At 40.6% G+C, this 17297-nt stretch overlaps 2 long non-coding RNA genes across 3 annotated transcripts; one reads left to right on the forward strand and one right to left on the reverse strand.

Annotated features, from left to right (window-relative positions):
• Window positions 1-274: 274 nt before the first annotated feature.
• On the reverse strand, window positions 275-16620 carry LOC139576118 (uncharacterized). Of its 2 annotated transcripts, none has more exons than XR_011675066.1 (5): window positions 16278-16620; window positions 14163-14388; window positions 12129-12190; window positions 10438-10779; window positions 275-1507 (listed from the first exon to the last, which is right to left on the reverse strand). It is a non-coding gene; the product is annotated as an uncharacterized lncRNA (long non-coding RNA). The 2 variants fall into 2 exon arrangements; XR_011675065.1 differs by having other exon boundaries at window positions 16120-16620.
• On the forward strand, window positions 8246-13818 carry LOC139576119 (uncharacterized). Its single transcript, XR_011675067.1, has 2 exons — window positions 8246-8538; window positions 11802-13818. It is a non-coding gene; the product is annotated as an uncharacterized lncRNA (long non-coding RNA).
• Window positions 16621-17297: the final 677 nt, after the last annotated feature.

Raw genomic sequence — 17297 nt, forward strand, 5'->3', positions numbered from 1 at the left:
ATACACATACTGTCTTTAAGAGCAACATACTGTCGTTCTCTGAGTCTGTGTCTCTAGGCTGCATTTAGACAGGCAGCCCAATTCTGATCTGTTTTTCACTTATTAGTCTTTTGGCCAATCAGATAATCTCTGAAAAAGATCTGATGTGAAAAGATCCGATGTGATTGGTCTAAAAAAATCAGAATTGGGCTTTCTGTCTAAATGCAGACATATAAACTTCAATATCAATAATTTCTTTATTTCCAATCAAAAAAACACTAGAATCTTTTAGACATCTGTTGTATTATTTATTCTGTATACACATTCAATTCAAACAGCATAGAAGTCATGACAAGTCAGAACTCAATTACAAAAACATGTTTTGTAAGACGTTTGTGTACAAGTATGTGTCCCTTTCTTTATTGCAGGTATGTTCAAAACGGTCTATCTCTCTGAATAAGGATAATAATAATAATCAGGCAATGAGACAGCTATTAATCTGACTGCTTCAATACTGTATCCAACACATTTCATGTAGAACATTCCCTGATCACTATGAACACATGCAGATAATATTTGTAATAGGAAAAATGCAGCATTTGATGAATATATAGTAAATGGATGAAATCTTCACCAAACAATGTCTTTCTTTTCACTGTGACAGTCAAACATTAAACAACATTTGCAATACAGCCAGAGGGTGAGTCATTCACATTTATTTGCATAGAGTAGTCAGTTCTATTCATAAAGTAACTTATTGAACATGACTGAGGATAGACATCCAGAGAGCTTCTCTTGTAAGCAGCCCACACATTAGGGCACTGTAGTGCTTCTCTGAAGCCCAGCATACTCCAGAGTACTCTAAAGAGTACAATAGGGACCAAACCACACACACACACACACACACACACACACACACACACACACACACACACACACACACACACACACACACACACACACACACACACACACACACACACACACACACACACACACACACACACATACACACACACATCATCATCATATTTACATTAAGGTATGAACACATGTTGATCACATCCCTTTTATTTAACATCATACACACATTGTCTTACATTCTGCTGTAATATTAAAAGTTATGTTGAAACTATACACTCTCAGCCGGGGAGAAGAGAACATTGATTACCCAAGTGCAATATATCAGCAGATAATCTGTGCGCAACTTCTGCAAACAAAGTCTTCAAATATCTCCAAACATTGTCCTTACAGTAAATATCTCCAAACATTGTCCTTACAGTAAATATCTCCAGACATTGTCCTTACAGTAAATATCTCCAAACATTGTCCTTACAGTAAATTTCTACAAGCATTGTCTGTTAACTTTAGGGGCGATTCTTCAGTGCCCTCATTTCTTAGTGTTTGACTGGAGAGGATGCCAATGAGGAAGGGCCCAGGGCTCAGGGTTCAGGGCCCAGGGCTCAGGGCCCAGGGCTCAGGGCTGATGGAAGAGGCTTCGCCTGGAGGTTGTCAACACCTGCAGGACCTGGAGACACAGAGATCAGAAACAACATGTAAGTCACCCATGTCACATTGCTTAACACAGGAACCCAGAACACAGCGTATTGGCTAACTGTAAACAGTGACCAGTATTGTTTTAGGTTACAGTAAGATGGAGTGATGATAATGATCTTGGGCTTGACGCTTGATGGAATCTAGTTTGGAAGCAGAGAATGTGTCAGTCAGTGAATGATTGGTTAAAAACTAAATGTGGATGTACAGTCTTCCATCTATTTCTACATTGGGTTATTCAAAACACATTAACACCAGTTTCGGTACTTGGAGTACGCCAATAGAAATGTTATGAATAATAAGGACAATTGTATTACAGTATGTGCAAAGCAATTCCAGAGTGGATAGAAACAGAAAAGTGACACATTTTACCAATACAAAGAATCATTGTGAATTCATGTGGGATATTGAAGTTTTCTGATAACTGTGTTTATTGCTTCATCCTTAACTGTCATCAACTTAACAACTAAGACAAATCTAGCAGCCTCTCATCCAGTTTTGAATATACACGGGGCAGTCTACCCGCACCATTACCAATTTCACCAAATTATATATAGAGAGGTTTCTGGACAATTTAATCCCACCGGGGGACTTGGCCAGACCCTTTCTCTGTCAATTTTCACCCTCTCCCTTATTCAAGCCCCCTCTTTTTTTCTCTGCCTCCACAATGCGGGATCTCTCTCTCTTTCTTTTTTATGTTCTCTCATATATTTTTTTCTCCCCCCCCCCCCCCCCCCCCCCGCCAAACCCTCAGACAGCATGCAGCTTATGCAAATCATCAGCCTTTTATACTCAATACTCGTCTTCAGTCCTGAATGAGACCTCAACAAAACACACACACACACTCAGGTTCATTTAAAATGTCCAAATACACATAGCCCCCAGTGTTCTCACTCAAAGTCTTTAGCGCCATTCCAGTCCATTTGGATTTGAAAGCCCCAACCTGACTGGATGAGCTCCCGGCTAGTAGGGTAGGCAGAGGCAGACAGATGAGAGTGTCCTGCTTCTACTGTCCCAGAGAGGGAGGGAGGGATGCATAGGAGAGACAGGATGGGAGAAAGATGGAGGGAGAGTGAAGGAGACAGGGAGGTAAGGAGTGAGTGATGGAGGGAGGGGGAGAGGGGAGTCTGATGAATATAAAATGTTCTCTGTGTTGCTGTGTTCCCAGGCTCTGAGCTGTGTGCTAGGGGACAGGAGGGGGACGAGAGGGGGACGGGAGGGGGACAAGAGGGGACCAGAGAGGGGGGACAGGGTGCCTTTGCCCAGCTGTAAGGGGGACCTAAGGGACTTCTCACACACTTTCTGACAGGCTGTCCCTTTCACCAGCACATAGCTGGGCCCGCCAGGCCTGCTACCATAACAACGCCGCAGCCCCTCTGTCATAGCAACGCCACGGAAACACCACAGAACACTGGGCTCCCCCAGCCTGCCTTGGACATGACCATGAGGGGAGAGGATGGGAGGGAGAGTTGACAAAAGTAGATGAAGAAGTACTGAATGTGAATCAGAGTCTAGACATTCCCACCGCTGTGAACTTGAACTTGTTGAGACAGCCTGAAATGTTCACAGGCCGTGTGAGTGATGGACAGATAGAGAGATACAAGCAGTACAATGGAGGTGCAGACTATCTAGTGATACATTTCCTTAACCTTTTCTAAATGATCCCACAATAAATGGATACAACATGCCTGCCTAACATTTATGTTGAAGTGGTCATTAAAACTTGTTTGGTTGACCAATTGGTTGCCCGCATTTGGTGAATACACCATAGCCTTTAGCTAGGGCTGTTATGGCCGTTGTCTCCAGACTAATGCCTGTAAGCTGAGGCAGGGCCATGTCTGGGGGTCCAGGCTGTTTATGGCCACTGGGCCGTGGGAAGAAAAGAGATGTGAAAGGTCCCCTGTCGCCGTTACAAAGCTGAGAACAACCCTTGGTGGGATAATCGCATTTATCCCCAGATTAAGACGAGATCGCAGCTGAGGTATCCTCACAGGGGGAGAGGAGAGGGAGCGTAAACATACAATCTTTAGACAAAGCTCAGAGTAGGGTGTGTGATTTAGTCCCTTTCATGGACAGGTTATAATATTGAATGTGATGGAAGATGACTATGCAATTTAATTGTGTTTGTCTGAACCCACCAGTCAATTGTTAATTCTGCCTGGATCATGGGGGAAAAATTGTCTTGATACATTGGTTGTGTTTAGCAGGGGGATCTTGATCAAATCCACAAGGCTTCAGCAACAGTCAGTCACAGTACAATGTGGGATGTGGGAACCACAGTTCAGTGGAGGTGTAACAGAAGCATTCACTGCCATCATTCTATTCTTATTGTTAGCTCATTCTCTAACAGCCCACTTGACCTCATGAGAAATGGGAGAATAGAGCTACGGTAACACTCTGAAAAGAAAGAACTCATTTTATAGTCATAACCCAAGTATGATCGGTATCTTGCATTTGATTCAGATTGAGCTCCTTAGTGGGATAATACAAGGTGGTTCCAGACAGCTCCCAGACCCTGTTCACCCAGTCTATTAATATGCCAGCTGCAGCCTCTGCCACATGGAAACACAGACAGACACACAGAGGCAGACAGTACAGCCCCTCCCGCAACACACACACTGACTGTCCACACACACATATAAACACACAGAAGTGTTAATAAGTGCATAAAAACACACATATACTATGCATAAACACACACATGCACACGCACACACACACACGCACACACACACACACACACACACACACACTTTCCCAACACGCATATACTCCCCACCACCTTACATTCTGAATGGATAAACCTGTTAACGCTCAAACATAATTTCTCTCGCATTACAACTGTTTTAAACATTATATTTAAGTGAGCTCTTCTGTGCTATCCCTCTCACATTCTCTGTCATTACTTTTGTTTACCTCTCATTCCTTAGTTCCTGCATACATTATCACCTACTTTCTTCATTGTCTGTATGCTTTGCTGTGAAATATTGTTGTCTGCCCCTTGGTAAAAAAACAACTTCTCTCCCTCCTTTCTCTCTCATTTTCCCTCTGGCTGCCTCCTTTTACAGGGTAATATATTGTGATTGCCGTTTAATTAATAGCCTGTCTGTTGTAGAAGGGGAATCAAGAATACAGTCTGTCACCCAGCTCAAATGTAACACGACATACTCAATGCCAATTTGTTAATCCATACTTATTGGAAAATCTAACAAATTATGCTTTTTTAAATCCCAAGATTCTGTAAAGATATTACGTCTGGGAATGATTGAAAATTGTTCTCCCATAAACAACCATTAATATGCTGGCTGTTATAGACACAAGGTAGTTGAAACTTTTATGAGGGGCAGTAACCCCCAGCTTACTCAGTGAGTTAAGATACGTTTAGGTTTTCCAACATTGTAACTATGGATTACGTTTTTAACACATGCATCTGATTATCCTTTAAGTTATTATTTTAAGAGCGCAGCATAATTTCAAAAATAGCTAATTTAGGGCTTTAAACTAATTTGATAATTTGTGCAAACACACGCACGCACGCACACACACACACACACACACACACACACACACACACACACACACACACACACACACACACACACACACACACACACACACACACACACACACACACACACACACACACACACACACACACACACACACACACAGACAGACAGACATAAATACATAGAAAAACAGGGGGAGTGGGGTTGCTTGTCCATGGGGCACTCTCATGGTTTTGGCGCTAATGCAGGCATCTGGCAGTGTCTGGTATGGAGCGTCTTTCCCACCCCATTACCCCCTGTGTCTCCTGCAGCACCCACCCATACAATGGTGGGAAAGAGGGGTGGTGGACCTCTGTCAAGAGCTCCCCTCACAAAGCAGTCATTGTGGAGGGGAGCCAGGAGCAGAATGATAATGTGGACTCCATCTACTGTTTACCAACAGGCAGACTAGCTACAGACAGACAGCTGCAGTACACAGTGCACTACACCGACCTGCAGCCCTGCAGCCCAGGCTCAAAGATCACAGCTCACTGTTGCTCTCTGCTCTCCCTTGTGCCAGGGGCTAAAAGTAACATTTAACAGGAATCTGTATGGTTGTTTTTTATGTGGGTGTGTGTGTGTGTGTGTGTGTGTCTTTCTGTTCACATGTGCATTTCAGACTTCCGTGTCTATGGGCACCCTACAATGTGGCATTAATCACATTGCGGAAAGATAGCATTGTCCCATGCGCTTATAGAACACATTTAAATCCAGCCAGTTCACCCGTGATACAAGTCAATATTAGACGTCCATCCATGTCTGAGGACATCGGGAGATGATGTGGAAACCGGCCACCAGAGGCAACATTGAGTGCTTTTACCATCAAGTAGGTTTGGGTTTGCTAGGGCGTTGTGGACGGGGATGGCGGATGGGCTTAACGTTGCATGTTCTAATCCAGCGATAGAAAGTTGTTCCCAAACATTGTCCTTACAGTAAATATCTGTTTGAGATTTTTGTTTTAAACCGATCCCAAACCTTAAACCTTACCTTAACCATTCGGAGTTAATGCCTAAGATTTTGGAGTTAATGCCTAAACTTAACCTTAAACACTTTGAAATTTGACGTTTGACATTTGAGAAACATGGATGAACGTCTAATTCTGACGTGAGACTGTGAGAGCTTGTTGTTCAAATCAACGTGTTTTGGTTCGTACAGCCAATGTCTAATTAAAACGTGCATCTACTCGGCACATGTGCATGCAGAATGCAACATCACCAGTCATTACAGTAAAAACATCTGCCTTAACCTGGTGCTGTCCTAGGTGCTGAATTAGATTCCAATGCTACTGCATTCACTGACAAACCACTGATTACATACTGTACCACTGGCTCCCACCACATCACCACCAAATAATTCACTGTGTCCAGCGTTAACAATCAGGGTTGAAGACAATGGGGAGATATGCATGTAGACTACTGTAATAGCAATAGTCTTCTTCATTAACTGGGAACTAGGCCATATGAAATCAATCCTCCCAATGAAAACAAAGAGATCAGTCATGTTTACAGATTTCATAACCTTTAAACCTGTCAACCAGGAGGATTATAGACAGAGCATTCTCTATATCACCCCCCCAATTAGTAGTAAGAATCATCCAAATACAAGCCCACTGTCTCTGAGTAAATGGGACATGAAGCATCAGGATCAAAATACGTCTATTTTAGTCCCACAGTCAGTCTGAAACGGAACAGTCTTTTTATCTGCGTTCATGTGTTGAAAGTAGAATATACAGTAAATTAGAATTTTATGACAGATATTTGGTGGAAAAGGATCACTGTAAGAACTTTCTCTCACATGAATAAAAAATGACTCACATCCGTGCTCTGCGTAGAATAGTTGCTATGGCACCTAATCCACATAGTGGAAATGATTTATTAATTGATACAAGGCAGATGTGATAGCATTTGAACACAGGAATAGACTTAACAAAGTATATTCAATGTCATAGGCATTTACCTTGGACGCGCACACACACACACACACACACACACACACACACACACACACACACACACACACACACACACACACACACACACACACACACACACACACACACACACACACACGTATCATCATATTTACATCAAATGCTATTAATTATGAGATTCCCTACAATTGATCGTAGGTTTAATTTACACATTGTGTGTAGAGCTAGTCCTTTGCTTCATCCAGTAAGCTTTTTTATGTCTGCCCATCCCTGTATTCTACGCAGTGACACATCTGCGATGGAGGCCTTGAGAATATGCAAATCAGGTATGAGGAGGCACCTCCCCCCTATGGAGAGACTGCTAGTCTAATTAAAGCTCGCTTGGGCATTAAAGGCACAGTTACCCTTTGTTGTATTAAAGGCATAGTGGATTTCCTTCATCATATTAAAGGCACATTTTTTTCTTTGTTATGTTAAAGCTACAGTAATCTTTGATTGTACTAAAATACATAGTGGTTATTCATTTATCATCCCATGTACTGTACATGATGATGAATATATGCAAGTATGGGTAGGCTAGGCTACTGTAGATCTTTCATCCAATGCATGTAAGATGTATAATCACTCAACAAACATTGTGATTTTATTTTTGTTTGTGCAAACAATTAAGCAGACATTTTTTGGAATACAAATAAATGTTTCTCCAAATGAATGCTATTTCCCTACATGATTTAGTGGGGTATTATCCCTTAATCAAAATCTCATAGAAACATAATATACCATATGATGTCAGGTGGAATGTGTCTATAGGCCTGTTTTTTGTAATTAAATGAAATCATAATTTAACAATTGACATTATATTTAACATATAGGAGGCATTAGGCTATATGTATTATAAGTCACTCTCTCTTTGTATCTGGTGTGGTTTTGTTTGGCTGCCATAAAGGCTTCATAGAAAGATACACTACTGTAAGAGATGATCTACACTGGCTTTTACATTTCATTAGTTACAGTAAAGGGACTTCAGGATTTAGGGGATATTCGGTTAAACTGGATATTTTTACATTTGGCAAAAATGTATCCCACATTTTCCACTTTGCTGTCGCATGTCTCGTGCAGCTAAACCCCACGTGCATACAAGGCTGCAGCGCGCGCCTCTAATGTGCTGCTGTGCCTTTAAAGAGGGCTCTGGTTTCTCTCCTCGTTTCTATGCAATTATGTTAATATGCAGAGCTTGTCTGGTGCTCTTCATTAACGGCTGCAGTTGCATCATTGTTTCCTTTATTTGTTATCTCTGTAAAGCCAATGATTCAGTAACAGGCTACATTTTGGTGTTTTCTTCCTTACAAATATGTGGTCTTTAATAGTGATGGATGAAGTAGGCCGTATGTAAAGCCTTTTTTATAAATATTTGCGTTTATTTGTGGGTTTTCTATTGCAACAAATTATCCTATCTCAAGGTCGTGATTTGCATCCGGTTTGTGTTGGACATCGGTTTCTAAATAGGCAGACAAGGTCCTACCTTCAGTGAGTATGCGAATAATTTCTTGTTTAGAAGAATATGATTATTTTTTTCCGATATAAAATATTTTCAGAACATTGTGAGATTAAATACATTTGATATTTCCATGCAGTCTCTGTAATATTAGACTTTGTGAAATTCCGTCTAATACTAACGTTATATCAACCACATAACCTACATTAGGTAGCCTACCTTTTTTTCATTTATCATGCCATATTCATATTCCTAGCTTGTTAATATAATTGTCCAGCTAACGTGTAATTTCTAAGTTGCATAGCAACAGCAGTATGTGCAATGAAAGCAATGACCTGCTCTGATCATTATAATAATTTCATCCTGTACTGTGACCAAGAGACATATTTTTAGTTCAAGTTGAGGTGCCTATAAGGTAAACTTCAATACTCCTCTCAAACTATTATAGAAACATCTATAGTGTATAGAAATATATTCTATAGAAATACATTTGCCATGTTACATTGACTGATAATTTAAAGCTATGAAAAATCATACTCCAATTATACTCTTCACCATAACCCAGATGATAATATCAACAGAACATGTTGTACAGTACACCATCCAACATGACTGGTAGGCCTAGCCTACAGTACTGTACATCCTGTTTCCCTCTCTATGATAAACACACAGATACAACCATAGTTGCTGTTGTCTTATTTTGTGAATATGCACCTTTTTCATGACAGATGTAAATAAAATAAAAGTGCTGATAATAAGGATATATAAACTGTAGTTCATCTCTGTTATACATAAAGACAACATCTGAAATGACTGAAACTAATTTGGGCTAAATGAGTCACTCCCTGTGCACATTTGTCCTTTTTGAATAGTTTATAGCTTGATATCAAATAGCCAAAGTGACCAAGAGTGGAAGTAAACAATGAGGTGCAATGATGGAAAATTAAAATGTCTATCACTTTGTGTTTTGTAATTCCATGTGCAACGTAAGCAATATCCAGATCTTTGAAATTACAGTATATACAGGAATAAATGTAGCTCTAAGACATATGGTAGGGTGCATATGAATGTGCATATTATGTACAATAGTCGTGAAACATAGAAGATGTACGTAGGTAGGAGACATTATAGTATGAGGTATGAATGCATACACAATAGACGTATCGCGAGTGAGATAGAAGTTGTAAGTTAAGTATTAGAAAACAGTGGGTTTAGATGTGAGACACATATGTAAGATGTATGTATGAGACAAACAGCGGTTTGAGATGTGAGGGTTGATTGTAGGTTTGAGACTGATTGAAGGTGTAATGACTAAAGAGTGAGCTAGCTCTGCTCTGTGGCTGAAGGCCACAAGGACATCATCATCATCATCATCTCACATGACCAGATTTATGTAACCTGAGAGTGCAAGGATTGTGTGTGTGTGTGTGTGTGTGTGTGTGTGTGTGTGTGTGTGTGTGTGTGTGTGTGTGTGTGTGTGTGTGTGTGTGTGTGTGTGTGTGTGTGTGTGCGTGTGTGCGTGTGTGCGTGTGTGTGTGTGAGAGAAAGATACACGTTCAAAATTAGGATTAGTTAAGAGATAAATATTTATTCATATAGAAATACGTGTATTTAATGTGGTGTATTGTAAAAAAAAAAAAAAAGGATTGTATGTTGCAATGTGTGCTGAATGCACATTACAATCAAAAAATCAAACAAGGCTATTGTCAGTTCGTTAATGCAATGCCTCGTTAACATCTAAACAGTAATGGATGGGGCTGCTTTTTCTCTAGCCTACAAGCATTAATTTATCTAATATCTCCTAAGCCCTGCCACACTCGTTAGCCAGTTCAGACTGGAGGGGAAGATGAGAGGGCTAACAGAGGCTAGCCTACTGATGAGGAGAGTGATGGATAAAAGCCTGATAGAACTAATGGTGCAGCCAGCCCTACCTCATGCCAACACAGCCATTTTAGGAGCAGCAGCAAGACTCTCCATCAAGATGGCTTCCGTAGCTCAGCCCCAGTCAGTCACACAGAGTCCTCTGGCTGCCTGCGAGGGGGGCCGCTCTAACTGGCAGCTCCTTTGTCCCCGTTGGCACAGGGTGGAGGCATCTCGCCCGTCTTTTTCTCCGGGGGCACAGATGGCACCAAAGGCTTCCGGTGATGGAGATTTAAGGGAAGAGGGACAAGGAGGTTGGCCTTTTTCTTCCCCTCCTGCTTTCTGTTTTTTTGTGACGACTGTGCCACTTTCCCCTTGCTCAATCCAGACCTGGTGTGAATGGCTGGCAGTCACTGTGGAGGAAATAAAGCACAAAACAGACCCCCTTTTATCACTGCCATGGCAACTACCACATAATCTGTCTTTAGGGAAATAAAAGGACAGAATAACTGTAATTCCTTTGTATCTGACAGTCACACCACTACAAGGTACTAGACTCTGGGTGATGCTTTTTATAGTAATCTTAATAGAGTGAATAATTAAAACAGTCTTGTTATTTGACACAAGCAATGGTGTACAGTAGGCTGTATGGCATATATTGTACTGGCTTTGTGCTATCCATAGTGGCTGCAATGTTGCTTTAGTGTGTATGTGAGCCTGCTGTCGTTTCAGACCGTGGGAGGGGTCAGTGTATTAGAGACAATAGAGAACGAGCCGCTCTCAACATCGTTAATTAATTAAAGGGGTTGCCAGCTCGTCAGAGAGTGGTTAGATGCCGGGGAGAAAAAACATTACCCGCCAGCCACCCTACATCTTGCCAGCACAAAATGCTTTGTTGTGGTGCGTTGTCCCGTTTAGCAGATGGTCTAATGTAAAGAGTGTACTTGTTCATCAAAAGTTATTTATTTCACAAAAAGATTCATGATTAAATTGATGTAAAAGACACTCATAATACTAATTTATATTTTAGCGTTCAAATCTATGCCTTCATGAATAAAAGGAGGAAATAGTTTCAGGCTGTAAGATGTACTCAGAATAGCAATCTGCTTGCTACTGTGTCAGGTCAAATGAATTTAGAGTCCATAAAGGAGGTTATTCTATGATTAGCCTATAAAAGCAGAGAATGAGAGAGGGAGTGGGAGATGGAGACTATAGTTCCTCCATCTTCAGGGAGAATGCATTTTTGAAGATCAGTGAGGAACGTGGGTGGTGGGTGGGTGGCGGGTCGGAAAACAAAACCCAGATGAGATGAAACAGGCAGACAGCCTCTTTGTAAACAGAATGGATTCAGAGGAAAGAAGTGGCTGAAGCAGATGCTGAAGTTTCAGCGTTTTTCCTCCTTTACTCCTCCTCTGCTCTTTCCTCCTTTCTGTAGTACAAAGCTGAAGGCAGCAGCGTCAGAACCTGACGACTACAGGGAGCCAGCTCAGATCTGGGTCACACTGCCACCAGCACAAACCAGGAACATACTGGAGCTTTTACACATCTCCATCTCCACCAAGGCTCCCATGGAGGCATAGAGAAACCTGAAGCCAAGAGGCTGCATCCTAGCACCTGTCATTCACACCCACATTGGTTCATGTTCATGTTCTGTTTTCAACCTCTCTCTCATATTCTCTCATCTCTCATCATGCCTCTCTATATCTGCCGTTAGCTGTTACTCTACCATATAATATGCACATGTACTGTATACCTTACTTACCATTTAGTAGACAGTTTGTGTTGTTCATACTGCAGAGTTTGTGGGTGTATCTCAGGCAACCACTGCAGTGACAAGGGCACTGGATCAACTTTTGACAATAACAAAGACATTTCCAAATGCAATGCAATGCAATAGTGCAACAACAAAAAAGCTAAACATATCCATTAAAACAATACGCTTGAATTCTCATCACTAACATTCAGCAACAATTAATTTGATCATTGTCGGGTTATAGAATAGTCATGCCAAGGGTTCTTCTACAACAGGCAAGGACATGTTTATATGGATTAGGCCTAGAGAAGAATAGAGTGATGAGATAGGTGTGGTTGAATTAGATAATGTCTCCATTCTTCTTTGTTGGGACTTGTATGGACCAGAGCCTGCATTACAGTTATTGATGAGGAGATTCAGATAGGCAGGTTGGAGGAGGTCGACACAAGGCTTTTATTTTGAGTTTTGTAGAGGTACAATCAGAATGCAGTTAGTGAATAAAGGTGAAGGTACAATAAATAATAATAGATGGATATTTTAAACATATATTGAGATTGATCAGAATACGACGTGTTCAAATCAAGTGAGTTAATAGTAGTTGTTCATTTCCATCATCAACAACTAGCCTACTCTCAGTATTAAAAGACATGAGGAGGAATTTAGATATCGGCCTACACTTGGATAATGTAAAGCTCACAATAGAGATCAAGGGGATGCGGTTTTGGTTAAGGACGAGATTATCAGAGTAGGGACTGGTAGGCCCTATGTCACTGGGTTGACCAGTGGAAATTCTAAATTGTCTGGTGACACACTAGAATGGAGAGATCCGGCCAGTCGTGGGAAAAGCTCGCTCGGGACGTTTCACAAATCCAGCGTATAGCCTCCTTTACTGAATCAAACCAATTAGCCAGGAGCGCGCTCCAGCCATTGAGCGCCACTGTAGGCTCTGAGAGGAGTTCTTGGTTGAATGAAAATGCATCGGCGGATTTGGTTCTCCAAGAGAAGCTATAGAAGTTGCCTTTTGAGGGACAGCTATAGCACCGTGAAGGGCCAGGCAGAAAGTCCAAATTGAGACACTTGAATCATTTGGGCCGATTAGGTGTGCGCACAATGCGTAAAAGTATTGTGAGACTCACATGGGAGGTATAATGCATTTAAATCTACAAAACCATGAACATCTTAAGTGTTCTTCCTTTCTAGACAACACAACTCAATGTGAGAACACAACTGAAAGTATGCGTTATGTAATGACATGGATCGCTTGACTTAATATCGACTGAAAGATATGATTAGCCTACGCTTTTCAGAATTTCAGTGCAAGGGGTAGGTAAAGCCTACATAGCTCATCTTAATCAGGATAGTCTTTTTCATAGGAGTTGGACTACAGTAGGCCTAAATACGTCATAAAGGCTAATATCGGCCATTTTCTGGAAAATCAAAACGTTTCCACCTGAGACAAGAATGATATCAATATGAGCTACAAATCTTAATCCATCTGATTAAACCTTAATTCAATATGTGTTTGCGTGTGCGTAAACCTGATTTATGCAGTGAGAACTATAAGGAATACAGGTCAACTACGGATACTTTGATGCGACAAAGCTTTATTCATGCCCGAAAATCAATTGTTACAGTTCACTCATATGACTGGATAAAGTTATGTATTCCTCTGACCGGAATAAAGGCTTTTTATTAAGTATTTTTCGTTTTAGAAGATGTTTTCGGCAAAATCACTCTAGATGCCTTGCGTGATGGAATAAATAAATATATAAAGAGTTTTCTTGCTCCAAGCATACTAAACAAAAGTGGGACAAATATACACTTCAATTCACAACATGATTTTAAATCCATTGTTGAAAATGTTGACTTATCATTTAAAGGCATGCTATAAAGATTATCCTACTTATATTTTGAGAATATATTCTCTAAATTAAATAAGAAAAAGCATAAAAATAATTTCGGGTTGTATCAGGTTTTGAGGAATTCACAAGTGTTTCAACAGATGTTTATAATAAGTGATTAGGGAAAATTGTTATAACTTACCGGAAAGGCAATGGGGTACTGGCCTGTAATTGCATATCAATTATGTTATTTTGTGTCTTTACTCCTGGACACCGTTTATTCCTGTCCGAGTCGCAGGTTTGGAGGACATTCCTACATTCGGTTAGCTAGCTTTATGACGGCCGAGTAACACTCATACAGCTAGATAACCAAAGATAGCAACCGACTCCTCCTCGTACATACTGCCAGAGTATCGTATGGGTTCCACCTAACATGACAAAAAACATTTTGTTAATGCAATAATTAGCCTAATAATGATATTGCTACCACCAATTGGTATCCATAAATCTGCCCCCTTCCCCAAAAAGATCATAATAAACAGGCCTACATCAATAGACATCAATAGAAATATCTCCTATTATTAGTTGATGTACAGACCATGGGGTCGATGAATAACACCCTGGGAAAGGTTTTAATCTGTCTCCATCTCTAACTACTCTCACTGATATATACCCATGCATGGTGACATCACTAGCATGGCCTGGACGTGCAACCAGCTTCCCGCCTTTTGTGAAAGATCCTTAAATTCTGCATAACTTAAATCATCGTCATATTAAATCCCAAGTCACTTTAGAGTAAATCGATCAATAGACTCTCAACCAGCGGAGGACTTGGCTAACATTGAAATGTTCTATTTATAGGCCTATAGCTCTGCTCCCATACACCATCTTCACCACTTAACATTCCACCCCCACTACATATCTTATGACAATAATGAGGATCAATTCATGTAAAAACATATCACAGGCGATTTAATTGCATCGATTGACATCGTATTTGCAGGCAGTATATTATAGGCTTAGTGACTTTTCCAGAAAAATAGCCTGTGTCTATTATGGTAAGGACTGCATGGCACTATGTGATCATTATAATGAAATTATTATTATTATTATTACTGTCATATTATTATTGGAATCCTTAGTCTATAGGCTATTTATATCTGGATATCATTTAGTTTCTTACCCCTCCTGGAAAAATGTATCTATTTCAAATGATCATAGAGGACACCCACAATAACACACACGTAGGCTATTCATTCACGTATTCATTCATTTCTCACAAGAGAGTGTAAAAAAAACAACAAGCTAAATCATGTCATCAAGAAGAAAGCGTGTAGGCCTGTAGACCGTCATTATTTTACCGGGTTTAGTATTGTAGCTAGTCTATCTATAATGAGCCTTCTGCACATGTTTTAAGACAGACTAACCTCGTGATGAACCCACGTTTCCCTTTATCAGTGCGTCTGACGTCATAGCTTTTAATTGAAAAAGTCACGAATAATAGTGAGCTTGTAAGCAATTCCAAATAATTTCGATTTAACACATCAATAATTTAACACAACGCAATGTTGTTTGTTATTAATATAATGCAACAATGAAAAGATGTACAGAAATGTATACAACTTTTTTGCTATTTTAGAGAATAGCCAAAATAATTGCATATTCTATGTACATTTCTTTGTATGTGAAAAGGTGTGGGTGACATTACACATCCTAATGTATGGATGAGGATATTCTTACAAGGCAGTTAGGTTACCAGGCTATAGGCTACATTTGAAACTGCTCAATTTCATCACACCGACTATCTTACTAAATGAATGTAGAAAATAATATAACCAATATACCATATAAATAAAACCCCTAGCAGTATCTGCACGACCAAAAGGACTGCGTTTATTTCACAAATAGGCGATGTAGATCGCCCTGTATATAAGCCTAGGCTACAGTTGATCAGATCAAACACATGTTAATTTGTCCCATAATTAGACAACTTTATGTAAACTAGATCAATTCAAACTCCTTAACACTGTATATATATAATTGATGCTCAGAATTGATGGCTGCGATATGATTAACAAAGATGAGTGTCTGCAGCTAGCGGTATGTTATTTAGCCTAAAATAAACTCATATCGACGTCTATTGAATAAGGAATCCTTACTTTTCAATGTGAGGAAATTTGTCCTGGTTCTTTTGCCATCCAATGGAGGGCTGCGTTTCCGCGTGGAAGTCAACAGTAAGGGTTCCGGTAAAGGATGAGAAGCATATGGCTAGCCTATAGAATAGGTTTTACCGAGGAAATTAAATCAGATTATTTACCTATGAAGAGAGGACATGTGTCTGTACAGAAAACGAAAAATGCTTCTCATCCCAAATTCCCCGTTCGAAGCAGGCGGAGGCAGCCGGTTTCTAAAAAGGCGCTGTCGATGCTCAAACCTCAAACCTCAAACCTCTGTTTTGGAACGATCCATGTCGAATTGGTGGTTTATTTCCGAGGTTGTGAGATCCCTTAACCATTATTTCACTTGTCTCTCGTGAATGGCATAAGAGATGGTATCTCTCTACGGATTATAAATCAAAGCGCGGTCCTCCCGTGGCCGGTTAGTTTATCCATCGTAGCTCTCCTCCGTGCCTCCGTTGCTCTCACTACCCTGAGAGCATAGAGTTTTTTCTCTAAATGCTTCTCCCTCTGACAGTTCTCTCCTGCAATGACGTCACTCCAGCAGCAAACGGCCGAGTGACCAATCACAGACAGGCTACATAGAGGGGACGTGTGTGTGTGTGTGTGTGTGTGTGTGTGTGTGTGTGTGTGTGTGTGTGTGTGTGTGTGTGTGTGTGTGTGTGTGTGTGTGTGTGTGTGTGTGTGTGTGTGTGTGTGTGTGTGTGTGTGTGCGCGCGCGAGCGGGTGTGTGTCAGGTACAAGAGTGAGCATGCACGTGTGAGTTAAGCATGCTTTGCGCGTATGCCATTATGTGAGAAAGCGCTTTTTCTATTCATTTTTAAGCTATAGGCTACTTGAGATAATATTACCGCCTGGTTATTACACTATATAAGAAAAATATCGAAATGGGTAGGCTACAATTTGTTTGCATGGGCTTTAAGGACGTTTGGTGACTTTTACGCAGGTTTATACCTATGTGTGTGTGTGTGTGTGTGTGTGTGTGTGTGTGTGTGTGTGTGTGTGTGTGTGTGTGTGTGTGTGTGTGTGTGTGTGTGTGTGTGTGTGTGTGTGTGTGTGTGTGTGTTTTATGCAAAATTAGGTAACAGAAATAGCTAAACACCTCTTTAATACCCAAACCATTTAGCCCTTAAAAGCACCTTATAGAGGCAAGCATTATG

The sequence above is a fragment of the Salvelinus alpinus genome, chromosome 5, assembly GCF_045679555.1.
Source record: "Salvelinus alpinus chromosome 5, SLU_Salpinus.1, whole genome shotgun sequence".
Taxonomy (NCBI): domain Eukaryota; kingdom Metazoa; phylum Chordata; class Actinopteri; order Salmoniformes; family Salmonidae; genus Salvelinus; species Salvelinus alpinus.